Source organism: Pseudopodoces humilis, chromosome 7, assembly GCF_049639895.1.
Source record: "Pseudopodoces humilis isolate 2021_Gansu_Grassland_sample_001 chromosome 7, ASM4963989v1, whole genome shotgun sequence".
Taxonomy (NCBI): Eukaryota; Metazoa; Chordata; class Aves; order Passeriformes; family Paridae; genus Pseudopodoces; species Pseudopodoces humilis.
In genome coordinates this window covers 16,404,988-16,418,602 of record NC_142206.1, presented here as the reverse complement: position 1 = coordinate 16,418,602, position 13,615 = coordinate 16,404,988, and the positions used below count along the sequence as shown (strand labels likewise).

The 13,615-nt window shown below is 53.3% G+C and overlaps 1 protein-coding gene across 7 annotated transcripts in view; it reads right to left on the bottom strand.

The window, feature by feature from the left end:
• DUSP8 (dual specificity phosphatase 8) overlaps positions 1-12,128 on the bottom strand; it is a 40,600-nt gene extending 28,472 nt beyond the window's left edge. For 2 of the 7 annotated variants that reach the window (XM_088058365.1, XM_088058359.1), the window contains exon 1: positions 12,070-12,128. The gene's annotated coding sequence lies outside the window, so the exon portion shown is untranslated. Of the gene's footprint in view, positions 1-8,891; positions 8,923-10,489; positions 10,787-11,081; positions 11,503-11,630; positions 11,701-11,841; positions 11,910-12,069 lie in introns of those variants that run through there. The other 5 variants (XM_088058362.1, XM_088058361.1, XM_088058360.1 and 2 more) reach the window with 5 other exon arrangements.
• Positions 12,129-13,615: the final 1,487 nt, after the last annotated feature.

Below are 13,615 nucleotides of genomic sequence, written 5' to 3'. Positions count from 1 at the left end.
CGCCGCAGGACCCCGCTCCCCCCAGCTCTCCTCAGGGGGCTTAAAAATTGAAACAGTTCTAATTAGGGGGTCTGAGGGGGAGCGAGGCTGGCTCCTGCTGGGATATGACACACCTCATTACGTTGCTACCGCCTTGCCAGAAGCCCCCCTGCTGTCCCTTGGCTATAGAGCCAGGGCACTCAGAAAGGATGCAAATTAGCCAGCTTTTCCCCTTTGTCTTCCTTTCACACCCCACTCCCCAAATCACTTTCTGCCTCCCTTACCCATCAGGACACCAGGCTGTGAATGTTTTTTGGCTCTTCCAATTACATCGAAGAAAGAGAAAGGGAGTAGAAAGAGTTGACAGACAAAAAAACCCTAGAATAATACTTTGGCAGAGGGATGAGTGAAGTGGGAGGAAGGAGTGATCCAACATTGCAGAGCTCCGGATATAACATGGAATCCAATCTCCAGATAGTGAACAAGGGATAAACTTTTGGGGTGTCGAACACAGAGGGGTCTAGGAAAGATAACAGATCCTGATGACCTTATCACTCTAAGAGTAAACCTAGGCCCAAGAGGAGAGGCCTTCACAAAGTTTGGCAGATGACTGGAAGCTTGGGTGGAAGAGACTGGAGAAGCCAGATGAGGTTTCCCAAGTCAGCTAATAACTCCCCTCCTGCAGAATAACCAGATAAGCCTCTGCAGACACATGTGACACGTCAAACAGGTCCCACTCCCAGCTCCACCCAAAAGATCTGGGGGAAGGCAGGGCAAGGCTAGTCCATTCTGCCCCTCTTTCCTTTACAGGGGATGAAGTTGGTCAGCTCAGTGTGGTCACAGGGAGTTGTAACCTCAGCATTAGAACCAAGACATGTGGACTTCTCCATGTAAGTTCAGCCAGGTCAAAGGCAGACAAGCAACTTCTCTGACAGCAACCACAGGACATTTTGAAGCCAGACTGAGGGTGATGAGTTCAGCCCCAGATACCAGCAAGAGGCTTTGAGACCTTCACCTTGCAGGCTGTGTATGAGATGGTCTCTGAGAAGAACAAGCTGTAATGTGCCCATACCTGGGAACTACAGAGAAGGAGTGAGGATGTCTTTCTGCTTCTGCTCAGATGGGTCAGAAGGAAAACTGAAGGAAGAGGCTTAGCCATGGAGCAGTGCTAAAGTAAGAGATCTTACTCCAGTGAGAGGAGACCAGGGGTAAAGGTTAACCTGGAACCTAAATTAGGGTTTCAGAAACATAGCTGTGTTCCTCTCTTATCAGTTTATTAAAGCCATCTTAATCTTCTTGAGTGTTCCTGAAGAACATTATCATAATCCTTTAATCCCACCTCTCCCTGGAGTGCCTATAATGAGGAGATGGGCACATGGCTTAGCTGAATGGGGACAGCCAGCAGGAGAGGCCACACTTCAGCCCAGGGACAGAAAGATGGGCAGGGATTAGCAGAGGGCTGGGCCAACTCAATGGGACTCTGTCCCTGTTGTCACCTCCACAAATGCGTGTGTACCATCGTGGCCACATGTGTCACAAGCATGGCAGAGATGCACACAGCACGCCAGGCTAAGGACGAGTGTTCAGCCTGGCTGTGACCTTCTTCTGGGCAGGCCAGGCAAGAGAGCAAGAAAACCCAGAATAACCACAGCCTGAATCTATCTGTGTGGCATGAGAGACCACAGGAACTCATCCCTGTGCTGGCCCAACACAGATCACCCAGATGGAGGCCACTTCCCTCAACCGCTCAAGGGCTTGCACAAGGCCCCCAGCTGAGAGATGTGATAAGGGAAGGGCATGGATCTGGTTTCTCTTTTACTTGAGACATCAGCTGGAAGGGCAGCAGGTCTCTACAGCAGCCCCAAACCTCACTAACCAGCATGTCCACTCCTTGCACTGAGCTAGTGCTGTGTCCTGGAGAGCTCTACCCTCCACAGCCAGCCTCGTTGAGGAGATGCTCCCCCCTCTGCCATAGGCAAGCCAGCCTTGCTGCAGGAACACATTTGCACCATGCCTGTGAGACTGGAGCTACAGCACACTCCATGTGATGCTCATCCCACAAACACACTCTTCTGGTGGCATCTCCACCTTGAGTTTACCAAGGGGTAAGAGCACCACAGCCAAAAATCTGTTTATTTGTCCCCAGTTATCTGAAAGCAGCCACTCCTGAAGAACTGCCATCTCCACCAGGGACTCAGTGGCACTGACTGAAGTGATTTGGCTTTTCCCCTTGCAGCCCTAGGGGCTGGGGGAAATATCTGTGCCTTGTAAGCCCTGCACTGAGATGCTGCCTGGCATGGGCTCCTCCATCCATCCAGGTCAGTCCTGCAAGCAGCCCCAGGCTCACTGCTGGGACGCTGGCAGGACCCCACCAAACCCTAGCTCTCCAGACACTTCCTAAGATGCAAACCACAGCAGCTTTTCCAAGCCCCACACCCTTTTTCCTCCCTCATCCCCTCGCTTCTTTCAAGTGCTTCAGCACTTAGCAAACTCCCCTCGGCTGGCTCATGCCGTTTGAGGGATTCCTAAACCACAGGACCATTACTAATTATTATTATTATTTTGCAGCAGCAATCAGGGACGTGGGGCTCATTAACAAGTTAGCACCTCTGGTTTCCCTGGAAACTCGCAGCTGCCAGGCAACGGCAGCTCTCCGGCCCGAGGCGATGCTACTGCAGCGCCTTCAGCTCTTTCCCAGGAAGATGCTCGGGTCCTGCACGGGTTGATGAACCCATCCTCACCAACGGGATGAGGTTAGGAAACTCCAGGATGTGTCCCCTGCTCTATCCCATCATGCTGGGAACCTCAGCCCTTCTTCCCAATCCTGTTCTGCCACTCACAGCATCACGAACTGCGCAGCGGCTCCTCCCTCCCAGCAAGCCACGCAGGCTTTCTCCAAGGGCGAGGAATTTGGAGCATAATGATTCCCCAGAGTAACAGTGGGACAAAGCTGTCAGGTGCCTGCAGCAGCCGTTTTGGAGGTGATGTAAGTGATGACGATTTCTCAGCAGTTACTCAAGGTCCCTTTAAGAGGCAGCACAAAAGATTTCTCTGCTTGACGATGGAAAAATGGAGTGCATTTTTCTTCCCTTTGCTCCTTAAAAAGAGGCTGGGAAACATCACTAACCACATCCATTAACTCATACACAAAATCTGCTTGTCCACCTTTCCCTAGTGAATCTCAAGGGTGGGGAGGAACGAAATCACCCAAGCGTCAGCAGTAGGAAGATGTAGGGGAGATGGCAATGACTTTCCTGGTGTCACTTAAGCCCAGTTGAGATCCACTGCTCTTTCCTAACCCTTGCCACACACATGGCAGACAGAGGGCTCCCCCACAGCCTCATCCACACTGATCTTACAACCCCATCTTGACTCCCTGCACACCCCAGGCATATTTCTCCTGGAACAAGAGCTCCTGCGTGTGCCTCTCCATGCAGGGAGCACTTCAGGAAGGAGGGAAAGGACAACATTCTTTTTCCCACAGCACATCACCCGGAGGCAGCCACTGCACTTTTGCCAGGGTTTCAAGCTTGCTGATCTCATGATTTAATTTTTTTTTTTTTTCTCCTCCTTTCTATGCCGCAGTCTCCTTTCAATTCCTGTAGGCTGGAAGCAGCATGCCAGAGAGCCCTGCAAGGAGCTGCTTGCAACCAAACAGCACCCACTCGCCTCCCCCCATCTCCCACTGCCCTCTCCACCTGTACCCTGCAGCCCAGAAGGTATTTTCCACCAGAGGACGTGGCTGAAGGGCCAGGATGTCCTTCAGCAAAGTGACAGATGGTGCATTCACACTGGACAAGGGATGTGGCGTGGAGCCACAAGGCAGTGCTGCCGTAGGGGTGCTCAGCCTTGGGTACATGGCTGGCAGCGTGGGACAGCTCAGGGATGAAAGGAAAAGGGACAAGTTGTATCCAGCTGCAAGGGAGTCTTTCCCATGCACCCTCACCCCACAAGGCTCTCCTGGCTGCAGTTAAGCCAAGCAAAGGGGTCCCTCATCCTCTCCCACCACCTGAGGTTGTGCCAGCAGCTTTGGACGGGTTATGACTGCAAATGCAATTGACTCTCAGCTGTTTCCACCAAAAAAGTGCATTTAAGGATTTATAGACTGGCCACTCCCAGAAAAATTTCTGACTGCAGTTATGGCAGTCAATCTGGAGATCTGGTCAGGAAAAGCCAATGAGGACAGCAGGGAAAGGAATTTAGCTGGAGTCTAGATGACAAGGGCTGTATCTCCTCCTCTTAGACTTTTAACATGATTTATATGGTTTTAAAACCACGACAGCCTACAAAAGCCAAGACCAAAGGTAGGTTATCCATGACAGCCAGCTATTTAATCACTGCCTTTGCCCATGCTGAGGATATTGCTCCCAAGCATGCTGCTTTCTAATACCAAAGCTATCCCATTTCCATTCTCACCCTGCCAAGGCGAGAGCTGGCTACATTCTCATCCCAGAGCTAAAAGCACCTTCTGCTTTGAGCAGCTTGGCACACATCACAGAGGACATGTCATGATGGAGAAGGGAAATCTAGTCCTCTTGATCTTCAAGGGCTCTTGTTGCCCACTGCCTGGTATTCCCATCATTTGCTGCATGACCCCATGAACCCAGCAGGTTTATCCTGGGGATAAGGTGCTTCTTTGCCTTTTTACAGTAAGAGCAGACAGAGGCAGCCCAGAAAGGTATGCAGTCAGATACTCCTGCAGGGCTGGTTTTCCTCTCTCGTCCTAAGACAACAAACACCATAAATACCTGCTGGGTGCATTTGCAGTCTCCTGGAGAAAGGGTCTCCAGGGCCTGGGTCCTATTTTCCCACAACACCTCCACACCAAGTGAAAGAAAGCACAGGATTAAGCTGTGGTTCTTCAAATCTGCATTCCACTTCTTAAGCACAATCCCCAGGGACAGGAACTTGTCGATCTCAGCAGAGTGCTGGGGACAGTCACGGGTGAGGCCAAAGCCAGCACCCAGCACACACAGGGGCAGTCACTGCACAGTGCAGTGACTAATGACAGTGGCTAATGCCCACTCCAGTGTCATTAGGCCGCCATATTTAAATGACAAATAGAATAATGATGTTCCCTTCTGTCAGGTTTTGTGCAGTTTCTGGCGAGTATCAGTGCAAACTGAGGTGCAGATCCCTGCTCGGGTTTGCAGCCAGAAAAAGCCAATGCCCACAGTTATGCCACCCTGTGCCCACAAAACAGTGTATCTCTCTAAGAGATCCAGAATTCAATGCAGATGAAAGGGACTATGCTGGTTTACCATGGGATGAGACGTTGCCCAGGCCAGCAAACACATTTTACAAGACTTCTCTGACCTGGTTCATGGCTTGCTGAATTTTCTATACGCACACAAGAGCCAAACTGCTCACAGGTTTGGGAAGAATTAGCACATGTCAGCTCAGGTTCTACCTTCTACCACAGCCCCAACAAGGAGGCACCACCTCTGAGTTTTGGAGGATTACCTTTCTCTAGAAAAAGCGCACAAGACAGGCAAAGCCCAAGCTGATGTTCCTGCCCCGCTCTTCTCCTTTTCCCTTGGGGTCCATGATTCATTACCAGCTGGTTTTGTTCTTACTCTGAGGTGACACAGGGGTCCAACATGGTTTGCAGGTCTTCCTCCATCCTCAACCACCCTGCTGAGCCATGGCTTGCTGGTCAGATGCCACAGCTCTTCATGTATGAAATCCTGCAGCCTGGCCTCCTGAGAGCTGGGTATTGCAGCACTTTGTAACATGGGTCTGTCTTCTCTCTGAATCCATATTATCACTGCTACTGTGGGTGGCAACCTACATGGACTCATTTGCTGAAGGAAACAGGCAGCAATATTCCCCTCACCAACTCCAGGCAGGTGTTAAGCATGACATAAAAGTGTACTTTAACCCCAGTTTCAAAAAGAACCTGTCATGACATCCACCCAGAGCTTAAACATCCTCCAACTCATCTCCACGCCAGCAGGTCCCACTCAGCCCTGCTTCTGACCCTGCAAGTGAAAGCTGGGGTGATCACACCAAGCCTTGCTCCTTTTGGGCTGGCTGATCCCCAGCTAAGACCAGTTCAGTCACCCTCACTTTCCCACCTGTCCTGCTGGACTCCAACAGAGTTCACTCTTATCTTTGCATCGGCTACTGTGAATGAACCTTGCTCAGGTGCCAGACAAAGAGGCAGCCAAGCTCAAAGCAGAAGGGATTGTGAGGATGACACTGAATTAACAGGCATCAGCATTCAGCAAGCAAGTGGAGAATGCACCGATCTATTTTTAATGGTACAATGAGAGTGCTTTACAAAAGGATGTGTCTGGGGAGATTCTGCCCAGTCAGAGATTTGCATTCGGGTTTTTTTGCAGCAGTCAACTTCCCTTGATGTGTGGGAGGCATTTTGTCTCTTCACTACCCCACAGAGCAATTCAGAGGGCCCTGGCTCAGTTTTGGCTGGATGCTCATCCCTCTGGGTCACCTTCCCACCCTGCTGCATCCTTCTGACTTTCCACCAGAAGAGCTGAACCTGATGTGAGCAGCAGGTAAGGTGTAAAGGACAGCTCCAGGCTTGCTTGGCTTCTGAGCATCAGCCCTGCTGAGCCAGCACAGCTGCTGGGGACATCTCTGCGAGGTCCCTGACAGCAGCAAAGTGGTTAACATGGCTTTTCATGGGCTAGCTCCAGTCAGCAGCGCTGGCACCCTCTCTGCATCAGCCCTCCACTCAACAGCCTCAAGTGCCAAGCCAGGCTCCGGCTGCGCCCGTCCGCTCCCCACGCAGGGCTGCCAGCCAAGGCAGATGAAGATGGCATGAATAACTCCACTCAAGCCACGGCTCAAGGAGGACCAGGCTGCCGTCGCAAGCTTGGAAGTGAGGGTTGTTAGAGGCAACGCAAAAACAATCAGATGTTGTAGACACTTCTTGGTTGCTTCTTTTCAGCAGCATGCCCCAGAGACGGAGGGACCCTCTTTGTCCAGAAGGTCTGGATTTCAATGGGAGACGTGTGATTTATGCAGGCACAGGTTTAATACGTGGAAAGGGCTTGACTTGCTCTATGCAAAAAACATGCAATGCCCTAATAGACTGAAATTTCTCCCTGAGCTTTTGCTGCATCAGCTGAATTACCATGTGTTAGCTGTAGACAGCAGAGCTCCTCCGAGAACTAAATCCCCTATTAAAAAGCCAAAAAGAGGCGAGCTGAAAAGCCGGGATGCGGGCACACTGCGCACCTCCGTGCCGGATGAGTAATGTGGGCTGACAGAGACGGACCGGAAAAACGCACTGCATCATTAGCAGGGCTGGAGGACGTGGTGGGGGACAGGATGCCAGGGTCATGCTGTCACTGAAATCTCCATACAGGATCAAAGCAGTGGTCCACCTCATTCATGTCCCCTCACCAGCACTGTCTAATAACAGGTGTCCTACAAAAGCCTGAGAGAAGCAGGACAGTGGGTATTTATGGCCTAGTCATGCAATAATTTAGGTTTAAAGGGACCTCAGCAGTTCAGCTGGTCCAACCCCTCTCTCCCTTAAAGAAGAACGAGCATCAACACCAGAACACGTTGTCTTGCCATTCTGGTTGCCAGATAACTTGTTCCCAGTCATCAGTGGACTCAGAAATAATGCTCCCCATAACTCAGCGTGCAGAAACCCTACACAGAGAGCCTCTTTTGCAAATTGCTAGAGGACCCTGAAGGACTCTGGAGGAATTCCTTAAGAACACAAGGTCTCTGCCCAAAGAGAAGGCTTTATTTAAAGAAAATACAGTGAAGGAAGACAAGATATACATGCAAACACTGGGGAACCATGAGCACTTTCCACACACAAAAAACAACATGGAAAAAGGAATAACAAGAGCTAAAAGAAATGATGAAACAAAAAAAGGATTTCCAGCCCCATATAGGTTCCTGGGAGTCTCTTAAGCAAGTTTCAGCTCAATCCACACAGTCCCTGCATTTCTGTCCTGTCATTGCTCCCTGTTTACAACAGGAGATTCTGTGTTCTGGATCAGCTTCCAGTGAGCACCTCCAGGTTCTCCCCTGAACCCAGTCTGGGCTAGCACCTCACCTACCTTCTGAAATGCAGATCCTTCCAAGACACCATGCAAACAATACCTGTCACTTTGGGAAACTGAAGACCCAAAGCAGCAAAACCAACCCCACAAAAGCCCTGGGCAAAGCAAGGAAAGAAGCCTCTTGCACACCAGCCTAGATTATCTTGTCCAGCTAGGTCTAGGAAACCTCAGAATAAGAGCCAAACAGCAGAGAAATGCAGCCAGCCATCCTACAGGAGTCATGGCAGTCTGCAGCATACTCTGGGCAGGCCTCTGTGCTGTGCACAGTCCCCCAGTGTGGCCCACCTTTACTCACTCTTAATCTCCTTTCTGGAAGTGGAGTTGGTTGAGAACCGAAGGAGTCTCTTGGACAGCATGGACCCAAAGATTTGGGGCAGAAAGTCTAGAAACATCTCTTGTAAGAGAAAGATGTTTTCCTCTCCATGAACTCATGCTAAAGAGGAGACAGGGTGACCAAGGCACCGACCACAACCAGAGCTTGGGATGTTCCACCATGGTCTCAGCTGCTGCCCCACTTCGGCAAAACAACTGTCCCATGGGGATGAGGCATGTCATGGTCTCCCCCTCCATCAGATGAGCAGGCAAAGCCATCACTGGGGTGCACTACACCACTCACTGTCCCTGCAGGAACCTGCACTACCACAAATCACACCACAAGCTCTGTCTGGCCTTGACAGCAGCAGCTTTGACACCAGTAGTGCACAGCATCTTGGCACGTCAGTTTTTACCCTCCCTCACACTCCCCTGGCTGTGTTATAATCCTGCACACAGAAGTACACCCAGGTCTCCTGAGTAAGCTTGAGAAAATCTTGAGCAGAGAGCTTGTTTAGCTTCTTATCTGATGAATGTTCCCAGGCCACTCACCTCCCTTCCCCAAGCCTGCCATAATTACGTCAGGTGCCTCCTTCCCATTGGCATCAGGCGGGACAGGTGTATCTTCAGAGAAGAAATGTAAAGCTTGAAAAACAGGTTTTAAAACCCAGAGGGCATGGGGATGCAGAGGAGTGCGGAAGCTTTCCCCACAGGATGACTGCATTGCCGCTCTGGCTGCAGGAGTTTCTCTGCATAGCAGCAAGAAAAAGAGTGCAGTGAGACTCAGAGACCATAAGCACCTGGGAATTTCTGCAACCATCTCCCCCTTAACACTGCCATTAAACACATGGCAGAGGGTAAAACGGTCTACAGACTCTCCCAGTGCAGCATCCTGGCTGTCCTACTGGGAGAGAGGGGTCAGCATCCACAAGCTCCTTTTCTTCATCATCTCCTCCTCTACCAGTTTCATTTTGCTGGCACTGTTTCAGTATGATGGCAGCGTCCTGTGAGCCTGCACCATAAATCAAGGGCTGCCAAATGCTGGAGCACCTCCTTTTGCTTCTTCCATTCCTGACAGTGTGAACATGCTCTGTGCCCAGGACTTTGGGAGCCGAGCTGAGCACAAGATAAATTAACTTCTGATCCCTAAGAAAATCCTTGTTTAAGGCAAGGAAGCAAATCCAGAGAGGAAAAGCCTGCATCCCCCATGCAGATTACAGCAGCTGTGGCAGAGGTAAGGGGTAGGGATGGAATGGGGACTCACTCATACTCATGCCAAGAGAAGTCACTTCAGAAATCCAGAGGAACAACGGGTTTCCAGCCTTTGGAGATTTCCTACAGGGGAACAGGGTTGCACAGGAGAGAAGAATGCTTTCTCCCACCTCTTAAGATCCAATTTGGCAGCCTGGGACAGACACTACTGCTTAGTCCTACCCAGCCCTCAGGGGTGTTTTTGTAGTAAAAGTGACGTTGCATTTAATTTTAGGTGAATATAAGCTCTCCAAAGGCTCAATGGCTTTCTCAGTGAGGTGCCTGGCATCCAGCAATAACACACTGCAGACAAGCATGGTGCAGTATTTGCAAGAATAATCTCCATGCAGTGTCACCAGTGAATGCTCCTAAGGACTCTGGCCACTTTGCTCAGCTCTCCCAAGCTTAGCTGAGGCTAGATTTTAAAGAACAATGCTCGATCCAGGTTTTCCTTACTGTATGTCTAAGAAGGGACAACTGAAAACCATGGGAGGACAATCTGTTGGGTTAGAAGACCTTTGGTGTAAGCTGCTGTCATCTCAGCTTGGAAACCTTCCAGCTTCAGGTTTGAGCCTCTCAATTGTGCTGCCAATAGGCCAAGGACAGGAATTTCTGCCTAGTGCCATTGCATAGAGGCATCTGGGCACCCCTGTGCTGCTCACACTCTTGCCTGTCCACTCTCGTTCCAGCCATTTAGACAATCCTGCACATCCAGGCTCTGCCACACAAAATTGGGGACAAGACACCTGCAAAAACCTTGAGGGCATTTTAAAAATCCCAAATATGCTATGGCCAGGAGGATTTTTCTTGGTGCCACAGCTTATGTCATTTCAGGAGCTGTTACAAGCAAAATCAAAGCGAGTGCAGAAATCCCCATGCAGACCCAAACCCAAACCAACCTCTTCTGCAGAGAGAGTCCTCCCAGCACAGCCGCCCTCCGACAGCACAAGCAGAGGCACACAGAGGCAAGGCCAAACCCAAAAGCACCAATTCCTGTGCATCAAGTCCTTCCGAAAACAAAGCTCTCCACAGCCGCGTTTGGGTGCGTAGGCAGCCGTGCCCCGAGCCTTTGCCTCAGCGCAGGAGGATGAGACAATGCAAGCCAATGTCAAACACCGCTCCACGGGCAAGCTGCTCTCAAGGTTATCATGGCCCCTGCACTGCCAGGCGCAATCCTCAGCGCTACCTGTTCCAAGGGTGCTTGGATATCCTCACCCTTTCCTGCGGGAAGGGGTCTGCCTTATTACCCCAAATCAGAGGGAGATGGAACCGCTGGCAACCATTCCCAACGCATTCGTCATCGCCAGCTGCTTGGGACAGGCATGGTCTCTCCTACATATGCTTATGCAGCACCCAGCTCCCACCAGGGAGCTGTCGGCAACTACCGCAATACGAGGGATAAACGCATCCATGCCTAGAAAAATCCAAATATCCCTATCAGAACAGCACCGCACCGCATTCTTCCTTCTAACGAAACCGCAAATTACTGACCTGTGCACAGAGCTCCCCCAATGCAAGCTGAAGCACTGACATCAGCTTTTGCTGTTGCTCAGGAATTTAATTCTGGGGGAGGAGAAAAGGGAGGGGGGAGTAGGAAGGAGAAGGAACTTATTTATCAATAAGGGAAATAACCAGGAATCTTTAAAAACAAACAACGCTCAGCACAGAAAGCAACATTTACCACTATATAATGATGGAGGGTGCGTGGGGGTGATCAATCGGTCCAGGCACATTAGGGAAGGTGGAGAGGATTATTTTAAACGAGCAGCTTAACTCATTAATCGCGAGCAGCGCCTTTGGAGCCGCAGCAGTGAAGTGTTGCATGAAAACCCCCGCTGCTGAACACATGCCGGCTGCGTTTAAACGCCAAGGACACAGGGCGACACTCCAACCTCTTTCATCATCAGAAAAACCACAGCGCTGTTAACACCGCTTCCTCAAACACCAGCCCTCAGCCCCGCCAGAAAGCCCCTCCAGCCGCGACCCCTCGCCCGGCAGGACAGCGGGTATTCCCCGGAGCTTCCCAAGCCCCCTCCTCACCTGCGCCACGGCCGCCCGGCAAGCGCACACCGCCAAGGCAGGGTGGGATTTCCACCACCCCCCCGCCCCGAAAACAAGCGCAGCATCCCCGACATGCGCGGCCGCGGAGCGCCAGCCCCCCCCTCCAACCCCCCGTTCTTTCCCCAATCGCCGCCGTGGGGCTGCTCCCTCCCCAGCCCCAGCACTTCGCACACGTTATTCTCCCTCGCACCGGAGCCATCGCAGCGCGCTCACGGCGGCCGAGCGCCGTTCCTAGGTGCACACGCAGACACGCACATATACCGGCACATGCTGTCCGCCGCCTCAGGGCGCGATGCCGGCCCCGCACCGCCCCCCGCACCCCCTCCCCGCCTCCCCCGGGGCGCACGGCGCCGTCCCGCACGGACACGGCGCGGACACGGCGCGGACACGGCGCGGGCGCGGCGGGACGCGCACTGACCCGGCGCGGCGGGCGCGGGCGGACGGCCCCCTCCCCGGGCTGTCCGCTGGCGCGGCCGCTGGCGGCGCCGCAGGGCCCGCATGCCGCGGCGGGCGGGGGGGCCCGCTCGGCGCTGCTCCGCGCTGCTCCGCGCCGCTCCGCGCCGCCGGGAATGCGCCGGCGATGAGGTCATGCCTCGGGAGCGGGCGGGGGGGCGAGGGGGAGAGGGAGGAAAAAAAAAAAAAGGGGGGGGGGAGAAAAAAAAAGAGACAGCGTTGACGTCACCCGCAGCCAATCAGCGCGGGCGGCGCAGGGCAGGGTGACGTCAGCGCCGCGGGCGCGGGGCGGCGCGGAGGGAGCGGGCCCGGGCTGCCCGCCGGTGAGGGGCCCGGGCTGCCCGCCGGTGAGGGGCCCGGGCTGCCCGCCGGTGAGGGGCCCGGTCTGCCCGCCGGTGAGGGGCCCGGGCTGCCCGCCGCAGAGGGGCCCGGGCTGCCCGCCGGTGAGGGGCCCGGCGCTTCCCAGGCTCAGCCTCCGGCCCGCGACACCCTGGGGCCGCGCGGTGCCGGCAGAAAACGCGCCGCAGTGTGCTTTTGGGTCGTGGATGGTCCCCGGGCCGCCTGGCGTTGCGGGGCTGGGCCGAGGGCTCTGCCGCGGCTGAGGCCAGCCCTGGCGCCCGTCAGTGCCCTGCCTGGCGAGCCGGGAGCGGCGGGGGACAGCGGGGCGCCCCACGGCACTCGTTCTCTCTGCGCTGCCCAAGCTGCAGAAGGACTGCCACAGAGGCAGCGCGGTCTTGGGGGATGGCACGGCGAAGTGTGACCAAAAAGCTGGCTCAAATAGCAGAAGGAGCCTGACCCCACGGGGCGATCAAATCCCTGGAAGGATGGAGTGGGCTCCATCCCCATCCTGGAGTTTAGGGCTCCCCATCCTGCTGCGGGTTCACCGAAGGAGAACTGGGCAACTGGCCTGGTTACACGGCAGGGGTTTTTCTCTGCCCTTGGCCCTGGCCTGGCAGCTCCAGCTTAGAGAGGGATTAGGGTTTAGAAGCTTAGGTTTTGCTGGTGCTTAGGAAACGAAGGGAACCTTCCTCCCTGCCGATACAGATGCCGGATGTTTTAAAATTAACTCTCCTGTCTCCAGACACGCGGGCCAGCAGCTTGCTCAAGAAGAACGCCAAGCTCCCACAGTAACTGGCGGCAAAATCTTTCCCAGAAATGTCATTTCTCATAAAGCACCAGAGGTATAAAACCATGGGATGCTAAAAAGTCTCACTCTCCCCATTGCATAAGCAATGCTAGTTCATGCCCTTCTTCTAGCACAGAAAATCAGCTCACCCAAAGCTGTCAGCAGGGAAACTTTTACAAAATGAAGGATATTCTACCTGAACTCATGGGTTTCAGCCCAGTTATCATAATCAGTGGCAAGATGCTGGGATAGCACGGGCACTCGCTTCTTTAGGGGCGTGGGAACACTTGATCCTGGTGGGAGCTGGAGCAGCAGCATGAGTGGCATGGCTGGAACAAAGCCTTTCCTGCTGGTTTTCCTGCCCAGCTCCCTCCTTGCGGCCATG